Source organism: Eschrichtius robustus, chromosome 13 (assembly GCF_028021215.1).
Source record: "Eschrichtius robustus isolate mEscRob2 chromosome 13, mEscRob2.pri, whole genome shotgun sequence".
NCBI lineage: Eukaryota > Metazoa > Chordata > Mammalia > Artiodactyla > Eschrichtiidae > Eschrichtius > Eschrichtius robustus.
The window spans coordinates 4,151,566-4,173,158 of record NC_090836.1 but is presented as its reverse complement, the minus strand read 5'-3'; the positions used below and the strand labels follow the sequence as shown (position 1 = coordinate 4,173,158).

General features: G+C 47.4%; 1 protein-coding gene across 3 annotated transcripts in view; it reads left to right on the top strand.

Moving 5' to 3' along the window:
• The first annotated feature begins 16,800 nt into the window (after nucleotides 1-16,800).
• Nucleotides 16,801-21,593, top strand: part of CRACR2A (calcium release activated channel regulator 2A) — a 113,510-nt gene continuing 108,717 nt past the window's right edge. For all 3 annotated transcript variants that reach the window (XM_068561364.1, XM_068561362.1, XM_068561363.1), the window contains exon 1: nucleotides 16,801-16,909. The gene's annotated coding sequence lies outside the window, so the exon portion shown is untranslated. The remainder of the gene's footprint in view (nucleotides 16,910-21,593) is intronic.

Sequence of the window (21,593 nt, the reverse complement as noted above, 5' to 3'; positions counted from 1 at the left end):
CTTTTGTTTTCCTTGCCTGAGGAGACATATCCAAAAAATATTGCCAAGACCAATGTCCAAGAATGTACTGCCTGTGTTTTTTTCTGGAAGTTTTATGGTTTCAGTTCTTGCATTTAAGTCTTTAATATATTTGAGCTTATTTTTGTATATAGTGTGAGAAGGTAGTCCAGTTTTATTCTTTTGCATGTAGCTGTCCCGTTTTCCCAGCACCATTTATTGAAGAGGCTGTCTTTTCCCCATTGTATATTCTTCCCTCCTTTGTCTTAGATTAATTGACCATAACTGTGTGGGTTTATTTCTGGGCTCTCTGTCCTGTTCCATTGATCTATATGTCTGTTTTTGTGCCAGTACCATGCTGTCTTGATTACTATAGCTTTGTAGTATAGTCTGAAGTCTGGGATCCTGATTCCTCCAGCTCAAGATTGTTTTGGCTATTGGGGGTCTTTTGTGTTTCCATAAAAATTTTAGAATTATTTGTTCTAATTCTGTGAAAAATGCCATGGGTATTTTAATAGGAATGTCACTGAATATGTAGATTGCCTTGGTAGTGTGGTCACTTAACAATATTAATTCGTCCAATCCAAGAACACAGCACATCTTTCTGTCTGTTTGTGTTGTCTTCAATTTCTTTCATCAGTGTCTTATATCTTTCCAAGTACAGGTCTTTTACCTCCTTAGTTAGATTTATTCCTAGGTATTTTATTCTCGTCGATGTGATTGTAAATGGGATTGTTTTCTTAATTTCTCTTCCTGATAGTTTGTTATTAGCATATAGAAATGCCACATATTTCTGTATATTAATTGTGTATGCTGCAACTTTACTGAATTCATTTACTAGTTCTAATAGTTTTTGGGTAGTGTCTCGAGGATTTTCTGTATATAGTACCATGTCACTGCAAACATTGCTATTATTAATTGGCTTCTCACAAAGGTTTCTTTGGTGTAAGTTCCAGCTTTGCCTGCTCAGTGGTTTACATTTCTGGGAAAACTTCAGAAAGGGTCCATTCCTGCATCTCTCTACCTCTAGATGGCACTCTTCTCATCCCAACCCAGATTTCAAGGTTTCCAAAAATGCCAAGGAAGATGGCACAGACGTTGTCATGTATTCTTCTTTGTGTGAAGGTTCTCACGCAAAGAATCTCCCTCCCTCCCTCCTTCCCTTCCTTCCTTCCTCCCTTCTTTCCTCTTGCTCAGCAAATGTCATTGAGCACCTACTATGTGCCAGGCATTGAAAATGCAAATGACACAATCCTTTTCCTTAAGTTACATCTAGTAACAGACAGATGTGTACCCAGATAATCAGCACGATTTTAAAGTGTGTGATAAAAGCAGGGAGGAAGAGGACCCCGGAAGGGAAGGTTAGGTCTAGATTGTGAAGGGACTTGTATACCATCTAAGGGGCTAGATTTACTCGGGGGAGGGGGGGGGCATCAGAGAACCTGGGAGAGGCTTAGCAGGCAGGAGTCAGGACCACATCTGAGTTTGGAGAGGTCACTCTGGCCTCAGCATGAAGGGTGGATTAGACTCTGAGAAGATCAGAGCCTCCTCTGCTGGCTGTCCCTCCTTTTCCTGACCTCCAGATACTGGAGGGTCTCAAGGCTCCATCCTGGGCATTCTCATACCTCCCTTTCTCATGTCTTGTCTTCTCTAGCTGCACCCCCTCCACTGCTGCCAGGTGATCTCACCTCGTCCCTGATTTAAATAGGATCTATTGAGTGATGATTCCCAGTTTTATATGTCCAGCCTCTCTCCTGACCCACAGCATCCTGTATCTAAAAGCCTTCTTGGCCTCCACTTGACTGTCTAAAACCTGCTTTCCCCCTCGTTTTTCCCAGCATAATAAATACCACCAGCATCCACCAGTGAGTTCCCATCAGACATCCTCTTCCTCCTTCATGACCCCACACCAACACATCAAGACTGGCCCTTCCCCAGAACACATCCCGGATCCATCCCCTTCTCCCCACTTTCTCTACTATCCGGCTCGGCCAAGCCACAGTGACCTCTCAGTGGTTTCCTAACTGCCCTCTCTTCATTCATTTCACCCCCTCCGGTCCACTGGCCAAATGCTAATCGAGTGATTTCCAAAAAACGTAAGTCAGATTACATCACACCCTCCAACCCCTGACTGAAACCTATCATTAGAATCCACTGCACTTAGAAAAATATCCCAGCTCCAACCTGAGGACAGCGAGGCTTTCTATCCTTTGGTCTCTGAGCCTCGCCCTGCACCAGCCTCTCCTGCTCGCTGCCTCCAGCCTCCTGTCTTTGGGGCCCCGGAACGCTCTGGGTGAGGCCGGCCTCTCCTCCCCCAGGCCTCAGCTCCCTGTCTTTGGGGCCCCGGAACGCTCTGGGTGAGGCCGGCCTCTCCTCCCCCAGGCCTCAGCTCCCCATGTCCTCCTAGAGCTGCACTGTCTGTGCAGCCCCTCTGCCCTCGGCTACCTCTCCCTCTGCTTTCTTCCTAGAGCTTACCCTAATTTACAATGATCTTACTTAGAGGTTTTACTGTCCGGCTCTTAGAGGTTTCATTCATTAATAAAACTTAGACGTTTTATTGTCCAGAAGCGTGTGAGTGAGGCTCTCTTACTCATCACAGCGTCCCGGGCCTAAGAGAGCCTGATACAGGATGCACGCCCTGAATAAAGAGACACGGCTCGTTTCCAGGGCCGTGGCAATAGTTCAGGTGAGCGATGATGAGGCCTTGACCTTGAGCAGTCAGTGTCAGGATGGGAAGCAGAGCAGCTGTCAGTCAACATACATGCAGAAGATTGAACCTGCAGGACTTGGTGACTGAGGGTGTCAGGGGTGAGGGAAAGGAGTGAAAGACTTTTCTTGTCCGGGGGGGATATGATGCCATCGATTTGTGATGCAAAATCCGGAACAAGGAGCAGGAATGAGCATGGAGACGTGCAGAAGCTCGAGGCTGGAGAGGAATGAGGAGAACTGATGACCTGATTTGTAGAACTGGCTTCCGTTCTAGAAAATTTTTACAAGTTTAATTAGACTTGTAGATATTTTCAATTAAAATCCAGGTTTCTGCAAGTTAGGCATGTACTAAAATATTGTATCTGAAAATAAAATAAAATAAAATAAAATAAAAAATAAAAAAAAAATATTGTATCTGAGTCTACTTTTTTCTCTACTTCTATTTCTAATTCTTTGTCTTCTCTTCTACCTTTAGAAATGGTGTTTTTTTGTGTGTGTGTGATACACTCAAAGAAAATGCCAGAAAGTGAGTATCCCGATTTAACTGTCTGACCAGGGCTCTGCTATGTTTTTTAAAATATAAAGTTTTTTGGCTTCAAAACATTTAAAATCTCCAGAACCACGTGACTTTTTCAGATCCTTCGTATACTTTGAGCCCAGGTAGTGAAATTTACTGAGGTAAAGGAATGGAGAGTTTTAGGGGTGGATGGCACGTCGGAGGTCATCAGTTCAGCAGAGGAAAAAATGCCCACGTTCAACAGAGCTTGCCAAGTGGCTGAAGTGGGAAAAGAACCCAGGGGATGTCCAGCTAACTAAATCCACTGAGCAGCCCCGAATCTCGACCTGGCTTCTGATGGCAGCTTCTTTGGAATGCTGGTGGCCTGTTTTTTGCTGGCTTGTCACGGTCTCTGTATTAACTCAGTTTAATTTTCCAGCTGTCACAGCCAGTGCCCACCCTCATCCTGTTCCATTTCAGGGCCGATCCACGGTATTTAAGCAGAAGTTACTGCCTTGTAAACGAACTTACTTACAAAACAGAAATAGAGTCACAGATGAAAAAAACAAACTTATGGTTACCAGGAAGGAAAGCGGGGGGTATAAATTGGGAGAGTGGGATTGACATATACGCACTGCTATATATAGAATAGATAACTAATAAGGACCTACTGTATAGCACAGGGAACTCTACTCAATACTCTGTAATGACCTATATGGGAAAAGAATCTAAAAAAGAGTGTATATATGTATATGTACAACTCATTCACTTTGCTGTACACCTGAAACTAATGCAACATTGTAAGTCAACTATACTCCAATAAAATTTTTTTTTTAAAGTCAGTCGTCTGACTTACTACATCTCTGACCCCTCCGTCCCTCTTTCTGAGATAGGACCCCTCGCTTGTGCCCTTCCCTTCTGCTTCCATTGCACGACTTCTGGCCCCAGCAGGTGTTTTGTATTCCTGGAACCAGCAGCCAAGTCGTCTAGGGAACGATCCCCGGAGGAGAGCTGGGAGAGATTCTGCATATTTGTCACCTTCTAAACTCTTCTGACAGCCTGCCTGAGCCTGCCTGGTTCCTCCACTTAAGAACCTTTGTCTGTACAGTGGAATTAATACCAATTTATCTGACAGATCCTGAAACAGCATGGGCGCACGCCCCGTATTGGCTGACCATCGTGCTAGCGGTAGGGACCAGCCCACCTGGTCCTTGAAACACGAGAGACCATGCATGTAGGAAGGCCATCCTCGCTTTCTAATCTTCAGAAGAGACTGACTTGTGAGCAGACCACGCCTGGGGCACATCCCCCGGTGGCCAGCTCTTACCGCAAGATCCATACTTGGCTTTGGCCACACAGGGCCTCAAAAGATGAGAGTTCATTTTCCGTTCATGGCCTCCCAGGGCCCACCGAGCTTCAGTCTCAGGCTGGATGGGAATTAAAGGTCACCCAGGAGAACCATCCCTATTTTGTGACCATATGGGGACATTCTCCAGGTATGACTTATGGATCTGGTCAGGATGGAGCCAGAGTCTGCGTCTCCATCATTTACGTGCCTTTTGAGTCAGAGAAGGTTCACGTTGCCTGCCCAGAAGTGAATCAAAATCTTGCCTGGGAGTCGATGTCCCACGTGATTGGACTTCAGCTTATATTTATAGACTCATGTGCTACTGCTCCCGGACACAGTTCTGTATTTTAGCAAAACGATATGGTTTTTCTCCCAAATACATCTTGTGCTTTCCCATTTCTAAAAGCCTCTACTTCCATGTACATATCTTTGCTTCTACTAGTGGTCTTGCCACTTTGTCACTCACAGTTACATCCATCCTGAAGGTCTGATTTCAGCAATACTTTCTCCATAAAGACTTTTCCTGACTCTTCCCGTCAAAAGGCTTCTCGCTTCCTCAAAATTCTGACGGCTCCGTTTGTATCACTGTTACCACGTTAGCTACTAGTTTAGGTATTTGTGTGCACCTTGTCTGCCTCCTGCTGGAACTGGATTGTAAACTCTCCGAGGACGGGCCATTCTCTGCCATCTCTGTATGCCCCACAGCATCTAAGATAGCCTTTTGCACAAACTAGGAGCTCCATAAACATCTGCTGTGAAATGAATGAGAATCAAGAAATGAGTTGTTAAGGAATTTTGGAAAACTCAGCTGGCGACAGGGTCCAGAGTAAAAGGGAAAGTCAAGAGCAGGAAATGTGCTGGTTTGATCCCTCTTTGGGGGAAGCCAGCTGCAGCCCTAACAAAATTCTTTCCTTAAAAAAAAAAAAAAGAAAAGTCCCAAAGCAGCGAAGTTGGCAGAGGAAGTGATGACGTCAGCCTTTCATTCCTTCCCAGATGTGTCCCTCAAAGAACACTCAAGACACCTGTCCCTCAAAGAACACTCAAGACACCAAATGACATCTCCAGGCCTCATCTTCCACGTAGGTTTCCTGGAACGTACACACACACACACACACACACACACACACACACTCATTCCTGGGGGACGAACAACAAGTATGTTTTAGATGCTTGATAAGTATTCTTGTTGGGGCAGAAAGTGTCACTCAGGTTATGCGAGTACAAAGCATTAAAGTACATTTAGTTCTTTTTCTGTGCAAAAGCCAAGATTGTAGATGAGAATTTATTTTTGTTAGATTTATAATAAATCCACATGGACTATCAACAGGTATCAGAATTATCTCGATATCGTGATGCTAAAAAGTACTGAGCAGGTGGCTGAAACCTGACACCATGTCCCAGAGCTCGTGACAGTGAAATCCAAGGGCCCACAGGAAAGGCGTGACCTGACCAGGTCTGGCTTTGGCTGGGGCTACCGTGCAGTCAGCCCGGGTGGGTCAGGGGGAGGGAGAGGGAATTTATGTCACAGCAGGATGTCCTTGTCTGTACTTGTCTCTCTGGGCTTACATCTTCCGGAGGGCACGTCTCCCTTGCTGAATCAGTCCTGAGCATCAGACTTTGTTTTTACAGATTTATTGAGGTATAATTGGCATACCTTAAAATTCACCCCTTGCAAGTATATGATTTAATTATTTTTAATAAACATACAGAGTTGTGCAACCATCACTACAAGCCAGTTTGAGGACATTGCTATCATCCTAAAAATGTTATTAAGTTCATTTGCAGTCAACACTGACTTCCATCTCCCGACCCAGGTAGTCACGGATCTGCTTTCTGTCTCTGTAATTTGACTTTTCTGGGCATTTAATATAAATGAATCATATAATATATATATATAGACTTTGCAACTGGCTTCTTGAAGCATGATTTGTTTAGGTTCATCCATGCTGTAAAATGCACAGGTATTTCATTTCTTTCTAGCACCAAATAGCATTCCATTGAGTGGATATACCACATTGGGTTTATCCATTCAGCAGCTGGTAGACATTTGGATTATTTCCAATTTAGAGCTATTATGAATAATGCTGCCGTGAACATTTACTTACAAGTCTTTGTGTGAACACATCTTCATTTCTCTTGGATAGATTCCTTAGAGTGAATTTGCTGGGTTTTGGGTAAGTTTATATCCAAAGTAGATGTACCATTTTCATTCCTGCCAGGAATGTGTGAGTGCTCCCATTTCTCCAGATCTTCGTCAATACTGTCCTTCTAAATAGAGCACACTAGTGGGTGTGTGGTGGTATCGCACTGTGATTTTCATCTGCATTTCCTAATGACTAATGACGTTGAGCCCCTTTCCATGTGCTTATTAGCTATTCATAGGTCTGTCTTGGTGAAATGTTTATTCAAGTCTTTTATCCATTTTTCAGTGGGGTTGTTTGGTTTCTTATTGAGTTGTAAAAGTTTTTATATTCTGGATACAAGTCCTTTATCAAATACATGTTTTGCAAATATTTTATCCCAGTCTGTGGCTGGATTTTTCCATTTGTTAAGGTTGTTTCTTGAAGCATAAAGGTTTTTTAGTTTTAATAAAGTGCAATTTATCCATTTTTTATGGCTCTTGTGTTGGAGCCATAAAGATTTTCACAAGGTTTCTCCAAGATTTTTCTCCTATGTTTTCTTCTAGAAGTTTTATAGTTTTGGCTCTTACACGTAGGACTCTGATCCATTTTGAGTTAATTTTTATGTGTGATGTGAGAGAAGGATCCAGGTTATGGCTATCCCCCATCCCAGTCCCTCTTGCTGCACAGATGATCATATCTCCATTGAATTGTCTTGTTACTTTAGTTGAAAATCAAATGACCATAAATGTAAAGTTTTATTTCTAGACTTTCAGTTCTGTTCCAATAATCTATATGCCCGTCTTGATGCCAATACCACATTGCCTTGATCACTGAAGGTTTTTTAGTAAGTTTCGTAATCACGTGGCGTAAATCCTCCAACTTTTTTTTCTTTTACAAAATTGTCTTGGCTACCCTAGGTCTTTGCATTTTTCCATATAAAATTTTAGGATCAACTTGTCATTTCTACCGAAAATCAAATTAGGGAGAAATGACATCTTAACAACATTGAGTCTTCCAATCCATGACCACTTCACCTTCGTTTATTAAGATCTTACTTTAGATTTAATTTGTTCTTCTTCTTCTGGTTTCCTAAGATGGAAACTTAGGTTATTGATTTTAGATCTTTCTTCTTTTCTAATATATGCATTCAATCCTATAATTTCCCTTGAAGCACCGCTTTCACTGAATTCGACAAATTTTGATAAGTTGTATTTCATTTTCATTTAGTTCAAAATATTTTAAAATTTCTCTTGAGACAGGAAAGTAGGTAATGTTTGGAGAGGTAGGTAGACTGACTTGAGACTTCTTTCACCATGAGTTATTTAGAAACGTGTGGTTCAATCTCCAAATATTTTGGGATTTCCCATCTATCTTTCTGTTATTGATTTCTACTTTAATTTTGTTGCGGTGAGAACACACTTTGTATTATTTTTATCCTTTTAAATTGTGTATAAATGTTGTTTAATGGTCCAGAATGTGTCTATCTTGCTGAATATTCCATGTGAGTTTGAGAAGACTGTGTATTCTACTTTTGTTGAAGTGTTATGTGAGTGTTGCCTAGATCCAGTTGATTAATTGTGCTATTCAGTTCAACTATATCCTTATTGATTTTCTGCCTACTGAATCCATCAGTTACTGAAAGAGGGGTCTGAAGTCTCCAACTGTAATAGTGGATTTGTCTCTTTCTCCTTGCTTTCTATTTTGACACTCTGCTGTCAGGTGCGTACATGTTAAGGATTGAGTCTTCCTGGGGAATTGACTCCTGTATCACTAGGTAATGTCCTTCTCTATCCATGACAACCTACCTTGTTCTGCAGTCTGATTTGTCATACTAATGTAGCTCCTGCAGCTTTCCTTTGATTAGTGTAGCATGGTGCACCCCTTTTATTTAATATATCTGTGTCTTTATATTTAAATTGGGTTTCTTATAGACAACATATAGTTGGGTCTTGTGCTTTTACTCATTGTGACAATCTCGGTCTTTTGATTTCTGTATTTGACATTCATATTTTAAGTGATTTTTTATAACATTGGATTAATATCTACTGCATTGATAACCGTCTTATATTTGTTACACTTGTCCTTTGTTTCTTTTTTTGTTTTCCCCTCTTTCTTTTCCTTCTCAATTTCTTCCTCCTGTCCCTTATAATACTGCTGTCATTCACTTGTCTATATGGTATAATCACCCCAAATGTTGTTATTACTATTACTCTAAACAAATATTTGTCAATTAGATCAATTAAGAATGAGATAAGTAAAAAATTTTATTTTACTTCACTTATTCCTTCCCTGATGTTCTCCCTTTGATTATATAGATCCAAGTTTCTGACCTGTGTCATTTTCCTTCTCTCTTTTTCTTTGCCTTTTTTTGCCTTTTTTTTTTAAATTTTTTTATTTTTTTTTAATATTTTATTTATTTATTTATTTATTTATTTATTTATGGCTGTGTTGGGTCTTCGTTTCTGTGTGAGGGCTTTCTCCAGTTGCGGCAAGTGGGGGCCATTCTTCATCGCGGTGCGTGGGCCTCTCACTATCGCGGCCTCTCTTGTTGCGGAGCACAGGCTCCAGACGCGCAGGCTCAGTAATTGTGGCTCACGGGCCCAGTCGCTCCGCGGCATGTGGGATCTTCCCAGACCAGGGCTCGAACCCGTGTCCCCTGCATTGGCAGGCAGATTCTCAACCACTGTGCCACCAGGGAAGCCCACCCTTTATTTTTTAATTGAAGTATATGTGATTTGCAATGTTGTTTTAGTTTCAGGTGTATAGCAAAGTGATTCAGTTATACAGACACACACATATATATATACATTTATATTCGTTTTCAGAGTCTTTTCCATTATAGCTTATTACAAGATATTGAGTCGAGTTCCCTGTAGTATACAGTAGGTCCTTGTTGGTTATCTATTTTATATATAATAGTGTGTGTATCTTCAGGTGAGACAGGAAGGCTCTAGGGAACTGGAGCTGGTTAATTGCCCTTCCCCCCCAGTGGATAAGGCTCTGGTAAAGTTGGTCCCTTGGAGAGCAGAACTTCGTTATGGAGAATGTTCTGGGCATATATAAAAATGGTTACTTCCCCCAACCTCTGCCTGAAACATGAGGGAATTTGTGTCGGGTCCTGACCTTGAGAATCCAGTGGGTTCCTGAAGGTAGAACTCGTAAAAATGGGGGGGGCCTCCCTAAAACTGCACCTCCAGGAGATTCTCACTCTCCAGCAAATCCACACTCAGCCTCCAGCAGTTCATCAAAATTATCACTTAAGTGTTTCTACCCTTTTATGGCCACAGTGACTTCTTCCCCAGATGAGCTGATCGAGGCTGTGGTTCTCCATATTCACCTGTTCCCCCAGGATGGTGCCTTGGCTGTGACGTCCATTTTCTGATACTCATATTCTAAGATATTCATTTATTTTCAGTTGGTTCAGCTTTTATCTTGTCACAAGTATAGAAGTGATGAGTTGCAAGCTCTTTACGTGTTACAGCTGAAACTGGAATTCCTCCATTCTTTTACTTTTAATCTCATTGTTCCTTTGACTCTAAGCCACTTCTCTTGTAGACAGGATATAGTTTGGTCTTGCTCTTTTTTATTCAGTCTGATAATCTGTGCTTTTTAAGTGGAGTGTTTAGTGAAAATTCTGTACCCAGTTCCATGCGTGGGTCTTTTTTCCCACACCACCAAGCAATTCTCCGACATCAGCTGGGTTTTCAATTCAATTTTGACACTACCTGGAAATAGCATCTGATTCCACAGGTTGAGGGTTCAGTCGCACAAGCCTGTCCCCCACTTCAGATGCCAATTGCAAGTCCAGGTTGTTACCTGCGCTTCTGACCAACCAGCTATAAACTGGAGGTTCCCACGACCCCCTCCTCTGGTTTGATTAATTTGCTAGAGTTGCTCACAGAACTCAGGAAACAAAGGATATCAAAAGATACAAATCAACAGCCAGATCAAGAGATACATAGCACAAGGTCCCAAACAAAAGAGCTTCTGTCCCGGTGGAGTTTGGCACCCAGCATGGTGGCACATGGAAGTGTTCTGGTTCACCAACCTAGAAGGTCTCCAAACCCCATCCTTTGGGGGTTTTATGGAGGCCCCATTACACAGGCGTGATTGATTAAATCGTGGGCTATTGTAATTGACTCAACCATTCAGCCCCTCTCCCTTGCCCAGAAATCAGGGGGTGGGACTGAAAGTTCCAACTCTCAATTCATGGTTTGTTCCCCTGCCAACTAGCTCCCCCCATCTTTAGGGGATTTCCAAAAGTCATCTCATTAACATAAACTCAGTTGTGGTAGAAAGGGGCTTGTTATAAATAACAAGACACCCATTTTACCTGTATGACTCTGAAGCTATTTGGGGAACCGAGGACAGGAGACCAAATATTATAACAAAAGATGCCCCTATTGCTCTAATCACTTAGGAAGTCCCAAGGGTTTTGGGAGCTGTGAGCCAGAAACCATGGGCAAAGACGAAATACATATTTCTTATCATAAATCACAATATCACAGTAGCCCGTTTACATTTAGTGTAATTACTGATATGGTTGGATTTACATCTGCTATTTTGGTATTTGTTTTCTATTTTTCTCATGTCGTTTTAAATTCCTCTCCTCCTCCCTTCCTTCCTTCTTTTGTGTTAAATAACTATTTTTAGTGTATCATTTTAATTCCTCCGTTGATTTTTTTGCTATATTTTTAGTACTTTCTTGATGGTTGCTCTAAGTATTATAATATGCATCTCAACTTACTGCAATCTAATTGAGAATAACACTAAATTAATTCTAGAAACTTTGTTTTGATATATTTTCCTTTCCTCTCCCGCCTTTGTTCCATTATTATCATATCTATTTCCACATAGCTATTTCTACCCAATAATACAGTGTTATAATGTTTGCTTTATACAACTTCTTTTAAAGAAGTTAGGAGAAGAAATGAGAAAATATATTTATAGAGCCTTTTGTATTTACGCACGTCTTCATCATTTCTGGAACTCTTCATTTCTTATTGTGGTTTTGAGTATTATCTGGTGTTACTTTCTTTCGGCCTAAAGGACTTCCTTTAGCATTTCTTGTAAGGTGTGTCTGCTAGTAAAACATTATCCTGGTCTTTGGTTATCTGGGAAGATATTTTTCAGCACTGTGAATATGCCAGTCCATTCCTCTGTGGCCTCCATTGTTTCAGAATGGATTCATTTGTATAATTTCTACCTTTTTACTGAGGTTTTTAAAATTCATTGAATCACTGTTGTCATACTTTCCTTAAATTTTTTAACATAGTTTCTTTTACTTACTTAAACATATTTGTAATAGCTGCTGTAAAGATTTTGTCTGATAAACCCAACATCTTAGGGACACACAGAGACAGTTTCTCTTGACTGCAATTTTTTTTCTGAATATGGTCACACTTTCTTGTTACTTTGACTGTCTTGTAATTTCTTTGGTGAAAACTGGGTATTTTACATAGTATATTTAGCGACTATGTCTTCTAATTTTCCGCTGAATGCTGTTGGTTTTTGGTGTGTGTGTGTTTGTTTAATAACTTGCCCGCACTAAATCTGCTAAGTTTACCACTTCTGCAGGGTGCATCCATGAAGGCCTTTGCTATTTGGTTTTTCTTGTGTTTTATTCTTGAGCCTAGCTTTCTATAGTCACCCTTTGTCTTCTTAGATCAGTGTTCAACCAAAAGTTGGTCACAGGTTGGGCTCAAGTACCGCGAGCCAGTAAGACCTCCACTCTCTGCTGATAAATCTGTGAGTGAGCTGGGCAGCACACTCCAATGTACAGGTTTTTTTTTTTTTCCAAGTCTGCCCAGGCTTCTGTTTTCCATCAAGCCCTTGCATCTCCACCGTACGTGTGGGCAGGTTCCACTGGCCAGCACTGTGTGGGTGCCGTGGGCTGTTCCTGTCTGTGCAGTGCTTGCAACCTGGGTCAACCCGTGATATGTGGAGAGTTTATCCCTCTCGCCATGGCTGCTTCACCTCCCTCAGTTTCCTGTTAAATTTCCAGGTAATCAGCAGTCCATTGCTCACCAGTGTCAAGCTAGCAGAGCCGCGGGCCCTCCCTGTGCACTTGCTTCTGAGATCACTGTGTAAATTGACACCTCTCCAAATACAGAGGCCCCTCTGGCAATGACAAAACACTGCTCATTTTTCCAGTCTGCCCTGGTTGAACCATCAAACAACAGAGCTGCTGGGGATGGGAGCAGCTCCAGGCAAGAACACAAATTCAGTCGTTTTCGTGGACAAACATTTCTCAGTTTGGGGCATGTTTTCGGTCAGTTTCTGGAGGGCTGAAATGGTTGTTTGTGACAGTTTTGACCAAGCTTTATAGTTGCTTTTTGGAGAACTGGTTTATCAAACTCTTTACGTTCTCATGCTGGAAGTGACCCTCTGAGCAGGAGGTTTTTCCTGTGTCTTTCCCAAGCCTGGAGAAGCGATGTACAAGGAAGTTACCTTGTACCCTCCTCTGGGCTGAAAGCTTTTTCAGCTCTGGGCTGAAAGCTTTTCAGTCTGGACTCTGCCTCTTAAGCAGCTCTTGCCCTTTGCCATTTCCTTAGCAGGAAAGCAATGGGGGTGGATGGTGATTGCCACTGTTTTTCCCATTTTGAAAATGTTAAGTTTCTAATAGAATTCAGCTCATAAATGTACACAGTGGACCTAAAAATATTAATTGATTTCACCCTTTCCCTGATCCTGATGTCATTTTTATGTCAGACTTTGTCTCCAAGGAAGGTTACGTGTGTGTGTTTCATCTAAGAAGAGGCAAGTCCTTTGACTCCAGTAGAAAAAGGAGGTAATCGATTTCTTTTTCTCCCTTCTCTTTCCTTCCATCCCCTCCTCTTTTCTATCCCCCCCGCCCTGCCTTCCCCCCACCCTGTCTCTCTCCTCGTTTCTTCCGTTCTGTCACTGTGAGCCCTGACTTAGTCCCACGCTCCGGACTAAGTGCTGCCTACGTGAATTATCCCCTCTGCTCCCCACGGCAGCCTCGTCAGGTCCGTCCTGCGTTAACGACATATGACGCATGAGGAAACTGGAGATGGGAGAAACTTCCCGGTTTGCTCAAAGCCAAAGAGTTTGTTTCTACCTCTCTATCCCCTTCCCCTCTGGGACACCAACTCCAGAAATAAATTGGGTATGAGGCGGCAGTGCGATCGCGTCTCTGGGAGACATGGTTGGGAGTCGGGGGTGGGGAGTAGGATGTTCCCCCCCCCCCCCCGCTGTGATGTGAGGGCGAAGGCTTCCTGTGCAGGGGCAGCGTGAGAGCTGGATCTGGCCCTGGACTTTGGATGGGGACGGCAGGGAAGGCCCTTTGGGCAGAACAAAGTTAGCACAGCACTGATGCTGGAGTGCAAACGAGGGGCTCTTAAAGGCCTGTTGTCAGTGAGTCAGAAGGAGCAAGGTCACAGGTGCGAGGGCTTTGGAGGCCAGCCTAAAGATTTCGGAGTTCATTCAGAAAACACAGAAAGGGTGTTCATGGAAGGTTTTTTTGTGCAGAGAGGGGACAGGTCTAGACTGTGCTTTGCACTTGTCATCATCTGGCCGTCCTGTGTAGGGAGCATTCGGTGCAGGAGAGAATAAAAGTATGCAGTCAAGGTCATTGTGCAGAAAGAGGCGAGGAAACCTGAGCCCAGGTGACAAACCGGGAAAGGAGACTAGGGGCAGGCCAGAGGCATCACCAAGGAGATTCCACGGGACTTAGGAGGACTTACAACCTCTTGAATCAGCAGCAAAATCCTACTACAAATCTCATCTTTTATTGCTGTCTAGTGAGATGTTTTATACCCTCTGTATTGTTTTTCCTGAAAAAACGTTAAGCAGTTGTAGTCTTGATTATTTTTTTCTCTTCCAATGGGTCAAGAGACAACTGTAGCTTTAAAAAAAACAGCTTTAAAAAAAATTTACATTTTCTCTGGGAAGCAGGACAGATGCTGTCCTTCTGCGTGGCGCCTGGGAGAGTCAACATTGAAAGGTCTGTTTGTTTTTTTGGCTTCCACCTGTTGGAAATTCTGTCATCGTAGCTGCTGATAATAAGGAAGAAGGGCCAGCAGGAAATTCCTGCACTTGGACAGGGAATGTTTCCACTGTTCCCCTGGGGGACCACACACGAGCAACTGGCCGCCCATTATAGTTGAGAGCAGCACATTAGCAAGAAAACACAGAGACTCCGGGGGGACTCAGGAAGAGGAGAGCGCATCTCCCTGAAGTGTGCCCTGCAAGCCCACAGACTGCTCTACGTGCCCCCCGCCCCCGCGGGGGGGGGGGTGTGTGTGGGCAGGAGCTCCCTCACAAAGAATAAGTGGAGTTTGGTGAGAAAAACAGCCCCTTGGAAGCAGCGATTCCTTGGATGAGTCTCAGCCTTTCCAACCCTCAGTTACTCCACCTGTAAAATAATACAATGAACAGTAGCAAAGAATCAGTAAGAGCCAACGCATTCGGCATTTTTTATGTACCAGCTACTATTCTAAACCCTTTAAAGACACACTCTTATTTAGATCCTTAGAGCAACCCTGTGATACGCCCACATGCTAGCAATGGAGGCAGGTTCAGTGACTCGTCAAGGTCACAGCAGACAGGTTGGAGCACCGAGGTCCAAACCCAGGTCTCTGGCTCCGGACGTGTACTTCACCGCTGATATCTTAAGACCTCGTGGGACCCGGGGGGACAAACAAGCATCAGTACGTGGAATGGCTTTAGGACTCGAAAGGCAATCTCAACCCGCACCGTAACAGTATTAATACTACCTTTTAACAACAACGACAGCAATGGTAGGTACCTCTGATGCCCCTGATCTCTCTGCCCTCGGGGGTGGGTAGGCTTCACATCAGATGAGCTACGTGAGCCCTTGCAATCCTCGGACGCTGATAATAAAGGTCCTCCTTTCCCCTCAAGGGGCTGGGAGAAGGGCAGGCCATCCGTGCAGCTTGCTCTGCTACCTGGAAGGCCAGCCCTCACATGTAGTATGACGGGGCAGCACTAGACTCAGGGATGGACACAGTCATCTTTGACCTTGGGGCTGACGCAAGCAGGCATACCCCAGAGCAGGGACGGAGAAACCCAGTGCGTGGCGCAGGGGTGCGAGAAGGAGGGCGGGGGAGGCCTGACAGCCTTCTGAACCTCTGGTGGGGACGGCTCTGGTGCATCCCCTCGCTCTGGTGGGGCGAGGGGACGCTGTGAGCCTGTGGTACCCGGGCTTCATGGAGAGGCATGTCCACACCACACAGCAATTTGTAACAGCATCTCGATAAGTGTTTATCGAGTGTTTCCATCCCTCCTGGAACGGGGCTTGGTGTGGAGGGGAGGGGAGCAGAACCGAGGAGAGAAAGGAGATGCTAATCTATAAACCAGCGAGGGAACCGTGGGTTCACCAAGAAGGGGCTGAGAGTTCTGTTGGGGCCGGCGTCTGGGGAAGGATTCCCTGAGAAGCGGGCATTTCAGTGGGGCCTGGATGGATGAGTAGGATTTCGTGTGCAGGCAGAGAAGAATGGGAAAGCGCATTCCAGGCAAAGCAAGAGCCCCCAGCAGCTGGTGTGTGGCCGCCAGAGCGTGGCTGCATGTGTGTGTTTGGGGGAGAAGCCGTGAGTCTGGAAAGTTAGCTCGTGTCCAGAGAGCGTGCGTGGAGGGCCCTGTGTGCCAGGCTCAGGGTCATCCTTCAGCCCGACTGCCTCGGGAGGCCTTTGAAGATTTATTTAATGCTTTATTAATTGGATGCTTTTTATTACACAAGCCCTCATGACCACGGTAGAATGTGCAGAAGAGGCAGAAATGTATAAAGGACAAAACCCCAGAGATACCAGCTGGAGGGGGCCTGCAGGTTTTCAGGGAGACTCACCTGGTCTGTAACTTTTTCTAGCGGGCTGCTAAGGCCGGGGACTGATGTCCACCTTTAGAGAAATGCCTGGAAACATCCCGGAATGGGGGCAAGAGGCCTCTGGGACTCCAGAACAGAGGGGCCCAGGAAGCCCGACCAGTCAGGCAGGCTGTTACCAGCAGCCCCGCCCTCGACACCCAGGCTCCCCCGCAGGGCAGTCAGAGGTCGCCGCCGGCCCGGTCCCCACGCGGCGGGCGCGCGCGGATCCCGGAGGGCGCCCGGGAGGCGGCGGCTCCCGGCGCCGCTTCCGCTGGGGGCCGGTTCAGCGGCGCGGGGTCGCGCGGAGCGGCGGGAGAGCGGGCGGTGCCTGACAGCTGTGGGCCGGCGGCGCACGGTGGCGGCGGAGTCGAGGCGGCGGCGGCTGGTGCAAGGTGGGTCCGGAGGAAGGAGGGACGTGGGAGGTGCGGGTGGGCGCCCCCCCCTCCCCTGCGCGGCAGCCAGGCCGGGTGGCGCTTCCTGCTCTCTGGCCCGCCGCGGGGGCCAGCGAGTGTCAGCGAGTGTGTGCAGCACATGGAGTTCCGAGGTGTGCGCCCCAGGAGCAGCTGGACTCCCCACCCCGGTCCCCAGGCCCCGCCTGGCCCTGGCCCCCCTGACGCTCTGAACCCTCTGCGGACTAGAGGAGGGCCAGAAGTCCCCGGTCTGAGATCAGAAGGGACCTCAGGGACCCTGTCGCCACACCCAGCCTCTTCATTTCACAGAAGAAGAAACCGAGGTTCAGAGTGGTGAAGTGACTTGTTCAGGATGGCAGGTCTGGAAGCCAGAAGTCCGCACCTGGAGGTCAGTGCTGCTGGGAGCCCTTGCAACAGGGCCAGGACAGCAGGCTGTGACCCTGAGTAGAAACAAAGCGCTGGGAGAGACGGAGTCAGAAAGACAAAGAGACAGAAAGAGAACCTCCCAGAGCAAAGGAGGGTCAGGAAATGGGGCGGCACTTCCTCCCTGGCCCCGCTTGAGCTGTGGTCTGGCTGCGTGACTCAGCCAGCCTTGCTGACTCTGACCTATGTGTGTGTGCATGTGTGTGTACGTGTGTGCATGCACGGGAAAGCCCTCTGACTACATACGTCTGTCCACATACACACAGTGACCTTGCTGGGAGTCTGCCCTGGGTTTGGTATCTGAGGAGGATACCAGGACCCCAGATGACTTAGTTCTGAGCGGCTCCAGACAGCAGGAAAGGCCCGGAGGGTGGGGTCCCCGGAAGGGGGGCGGATCAGAGTCCAGGAGAAGAGCCTAACTCATGAGGCGGCGAGTTCCCTGTCTCTGGAAGAAACCAGCATGTACCAAAGAATCTTTTTATCAAGGCTGTGGGCCTAGGAATATGAAACTTGCTAGGGCAGCGTACTCTGTATAGAATTGGAATTATTTTCGTTTGAGGGTCCAGGGTTCGTGTCCTTTTTTGGGTGACGTTACCATGCATGGCCATGTTGGGTAGTGTTTGCCCATCAGAGCTGCTCTGTGCACAGTTTTGGGGGATAAATGAGAGGCTTGTGTCTGCCTTCGGAGGTCCCCTCGCCTCTCAGTACTGACTGGAAAGGGTGATGAATAACGTGATCTAGGGTGAGTTTGCAGGAGGGGGTGGTCACCTCTGCGAGGAACGGGTCAGGTGGCCCTCTGGAGGTGGCGCTTCGGCTGGGCCTTGAGGAGGAGGCTGGGTCAGGGCATTTGGGGGCAGGGACGTCTCAGCAGAGGCGGGGAGGTGGCGGTGTCTGGGGACCAGGGAAAACGCAGTGGGCAGTGTGGTGCAGAATGTTGGTTGGGACGAGGTCGGGGAAGGCCTGGTGTGTCAGGCCAGGGAACTTGCGCTTCTTATTCGGCCTGGGCATTTTGGGATGGGTTCTGAGAAGGGCAGTGAGGTCACTGGGGTTCAGAAGAACTTGTCATTTGGCAGCAATATTTGGGAAGCCAAGGATGCTGTGGGAGGGGAACCCGGGAAGGAGAGGAGGCTGAGCCGGGCTGCAGGGCATGCGGAGAAGGGCAGGACCAGGGATGCTGCTAAAAGGGGCGAGGGTAGGAGGAGAAACAGTCTGTTATAGGCCAGGGCCCGTGGTAGGGCATTTCCACCCAGGATCCCATTTAGTCCTCCCAGCAACCTTACGAAGAGATTGTTACTACTGTCTCCACTCTGTAAAGGAGGAAACTGAGACTCAGAGAGGGCAACAACTTGTCCAAGGTCACACAGCACATGAGTGGTGGGGCAGGGACTGAACCAGAGAAAGCTGGAATAGATCCAATCCGGCAGCTAAATAAATGTCAGAGGCCTGAGCAGAGGAAGAGACCATGGTGATGGAGATTGGGGTTCCACTGCTGGACAGGGAAGCCCAGGTTTGGAGCAGCGTTGGGTTTGGTGGTGACTGGAGATGTGTGAGCCTGTGATGGTCCCAAGCACCGGGATCGGGGCTGCAGTAGCTATGGCTCTGCACCCCTGCCTCGAGGCTCCCTGTCATGGGTTTGCTGAGCCCACAGGCAGCTGGGGGGTGGCCGGGCTGAGGGAGTTTGGTGGGGGATCCTCCAGGGATCTGGTAAGTCAGCCGCTGAGTTCACGCCCACACAGAACATGCGTGCGTGCTGTGTCCGTGCTCAGGGCCCTCAGGCATTTGCCATTACTCCTTGGGCGAGAATTCGTTCAGGTTGTCATACTGTCGCAGGCCTTGGTTCCTTCCTGTGTTTCACCCATGAAAAGGGCTGGACAGACCCTGAAGATGTGTTTGCAGAATATTGTGGAATTCCACAAGTGCCTTTTCAGGATCCTAAGAACAGGGCCAGGCCTCTCACAGTGTCAGAGCGTCTGGGTGACCTAGGGCCAAGTGTGCTCAGTTTTACAGATGGGGAAACTGAGGCTTCAGAAGTCACGGTCCTTCACCAGTGGTGAGTGAGTGGCAGAGAGGGTGCCGACCCCTGAGCTCCTGGCCCTCTCCACTGCCATGCGGGGGGCAGCCTCCAGCCTCTCCCTTTATAAAGTCGCCCTGGGTGGGGTTTTTCACAGACAGACCCCCGCATCGGATGGACCCTTTCCAACTGTTATTCTCTTTTTCCCTCTTAAACAATACACACTCACACCCATACGCAAAATGGAAAATGATTTCCATTCACCCGTCTGGTGGTCAAGTCATGTTTGACGTCTCAGAGGGTTTCCATTTCTCTAAGGGAAATGTGGTGAGACCTAGCTAGTCTAGTCAGCGAGCCAGAAAGCATCCCACCCCCGTGTGCAGAGCCAGGGAAGTCCCCACTAAAGTCGGAATGTAAATGAGGTGGCACCCGTAGGGAAGCAGCGGAGAGAACGGGCGGGAGACCGGGAGACAAAGGGAGGAGGAAAGGAGGAAAGGAAAACTGAGCAAGTTTCCGGCACGGGGCAGAGCTACCTTGGGGGACACACCCTCTGGGACCTGGTTGTCCGATCCTCAGGCAGCGTGGAGCAGGGAGGTAACCAGGGGGACCTAAAAAAAGACAAGAGCTACTCAGCCTGACCATCCATCCTGCAACCCGTTCACGTTTGAGAGTGAAAGGCAGAGTGTTGGCAATGACGCTGGGACAACGGGCAGAAGCCAGGATGTCCTGGGCGAGTTGTCGTCCTGACGACAGCCAGCACACATCGAGCGCCAGACGTGCATCTGCTTGTTTAAGCCTCACGAGAACCCAGTGGCGTAGGCGCTGCTATCATTCCCGCTTTACAGGAAGAGTACATGAGAAACAGAGAGGCAGAGCACCATGCCCAGGGTCACACAGCCAGTAACCGGCAGAGGCAGGATTTGCAGCAGGCAATTTGGCTGCCCCAGAGCCGGGGCCCACAGCTTCACACCTCACTGGCCCTGGAGGCTTGGACGCACCAACAGCTTTGGCACAGACGAGACTCCCTGTCCCTTTCCACGACTCAGCTCGTGACCTGTTGGTCCTTGTCATCCCTTCCCCGCTGTTCTCAAAGGCCGATTTGGCCTGATTTCATCTGTGGTTGAGCCCGAGGTGATGGGGAGGAAGTGCCCTGCAGGTTCTGTCCTCTGCGGCCTCCGCACCTGCTTCAGGCTGGTCTCTCCCTTCTTTCTTGCCTTGTAACCGCTCTGCCCGTTCAGACAAGGTCACGGGGACGACGGATGGACTGGGTCAGACACAGGAAGACCCTCTTGAAGGCCAGTGTGGGGAGTCGGTTGTCTGCCTGAGGGGACTCTCAGGGGCCACCGTCTGGGGGACTAAGTGACACTCAGGGGCCTCTCCCAGCTTGAGGAATATGAGCTTCTCTTTTGTGACAGATTCTTCCGAGACGTTGCATTCCCTTTGTCAGTTTGTTTTGGCTCCCAGCCCTGGTTTCTCAGAATGTCAGCAGTACTTTCTCCCCTGCCCGTTTGTTGACACATCCTGGTCGGGCTGGCGTGGCCAAGGGGGCAGTCACGGGGCAGCAGAGCCTGACTCTGGTGACACTCCAGCGGTTCTGGAAGATGCAGGGAGGAGGGAGCAGACAGGTGTCCCACGAGGCTCAGATTCCAAGGGCCTCTGAACCCACTGAGCCTGTGCTGAAGGCTCTTTATTTGCATAGTAGAGCAGCCCTGTGGCTCGTTGGCTTGGCCCGGGCCCTCTGCTCCCGGGGGGACCCCTGGGTCTGTGCAGCTCCGTGTCCTGCTGGGCCGAGAGGAAAGCTGAGAAGGGCAAGACATAGTGCACACGCTGTGGGTGTGCTGAGACCTGCCGGATCCAGGATCCAGCGGTGTGGTCGCCCGCCTCCCAGACCTGCATTTGCATTTCTGGCCAGGCAGCTTCCTGAACTCCCTTTTTAACTCAGGGGAATAGGAGGCTGGCTCCAATGGCTGAATTACCAGGGCAGACAAGAGGAAGATCTCCTATTACTGGGCGATTGGCTTATGTTCACTTTATTTACTTTAGAGATCGCTCCGTGTTGAGCTCCGGGATTTGGTGAATGGATGGAGCTTTGTCACGCTGAAGCCCTGTAAACACAAACCCTTGCCTGCTGGTTTGGAAGGTTGCATTGGTGCTGAGGTGGGGGAAGGAGACCGGCGTCCCGCAGCGCTACCCTGATCCAACACAGAATGTCAGGAACCCCCTTCCCACCTG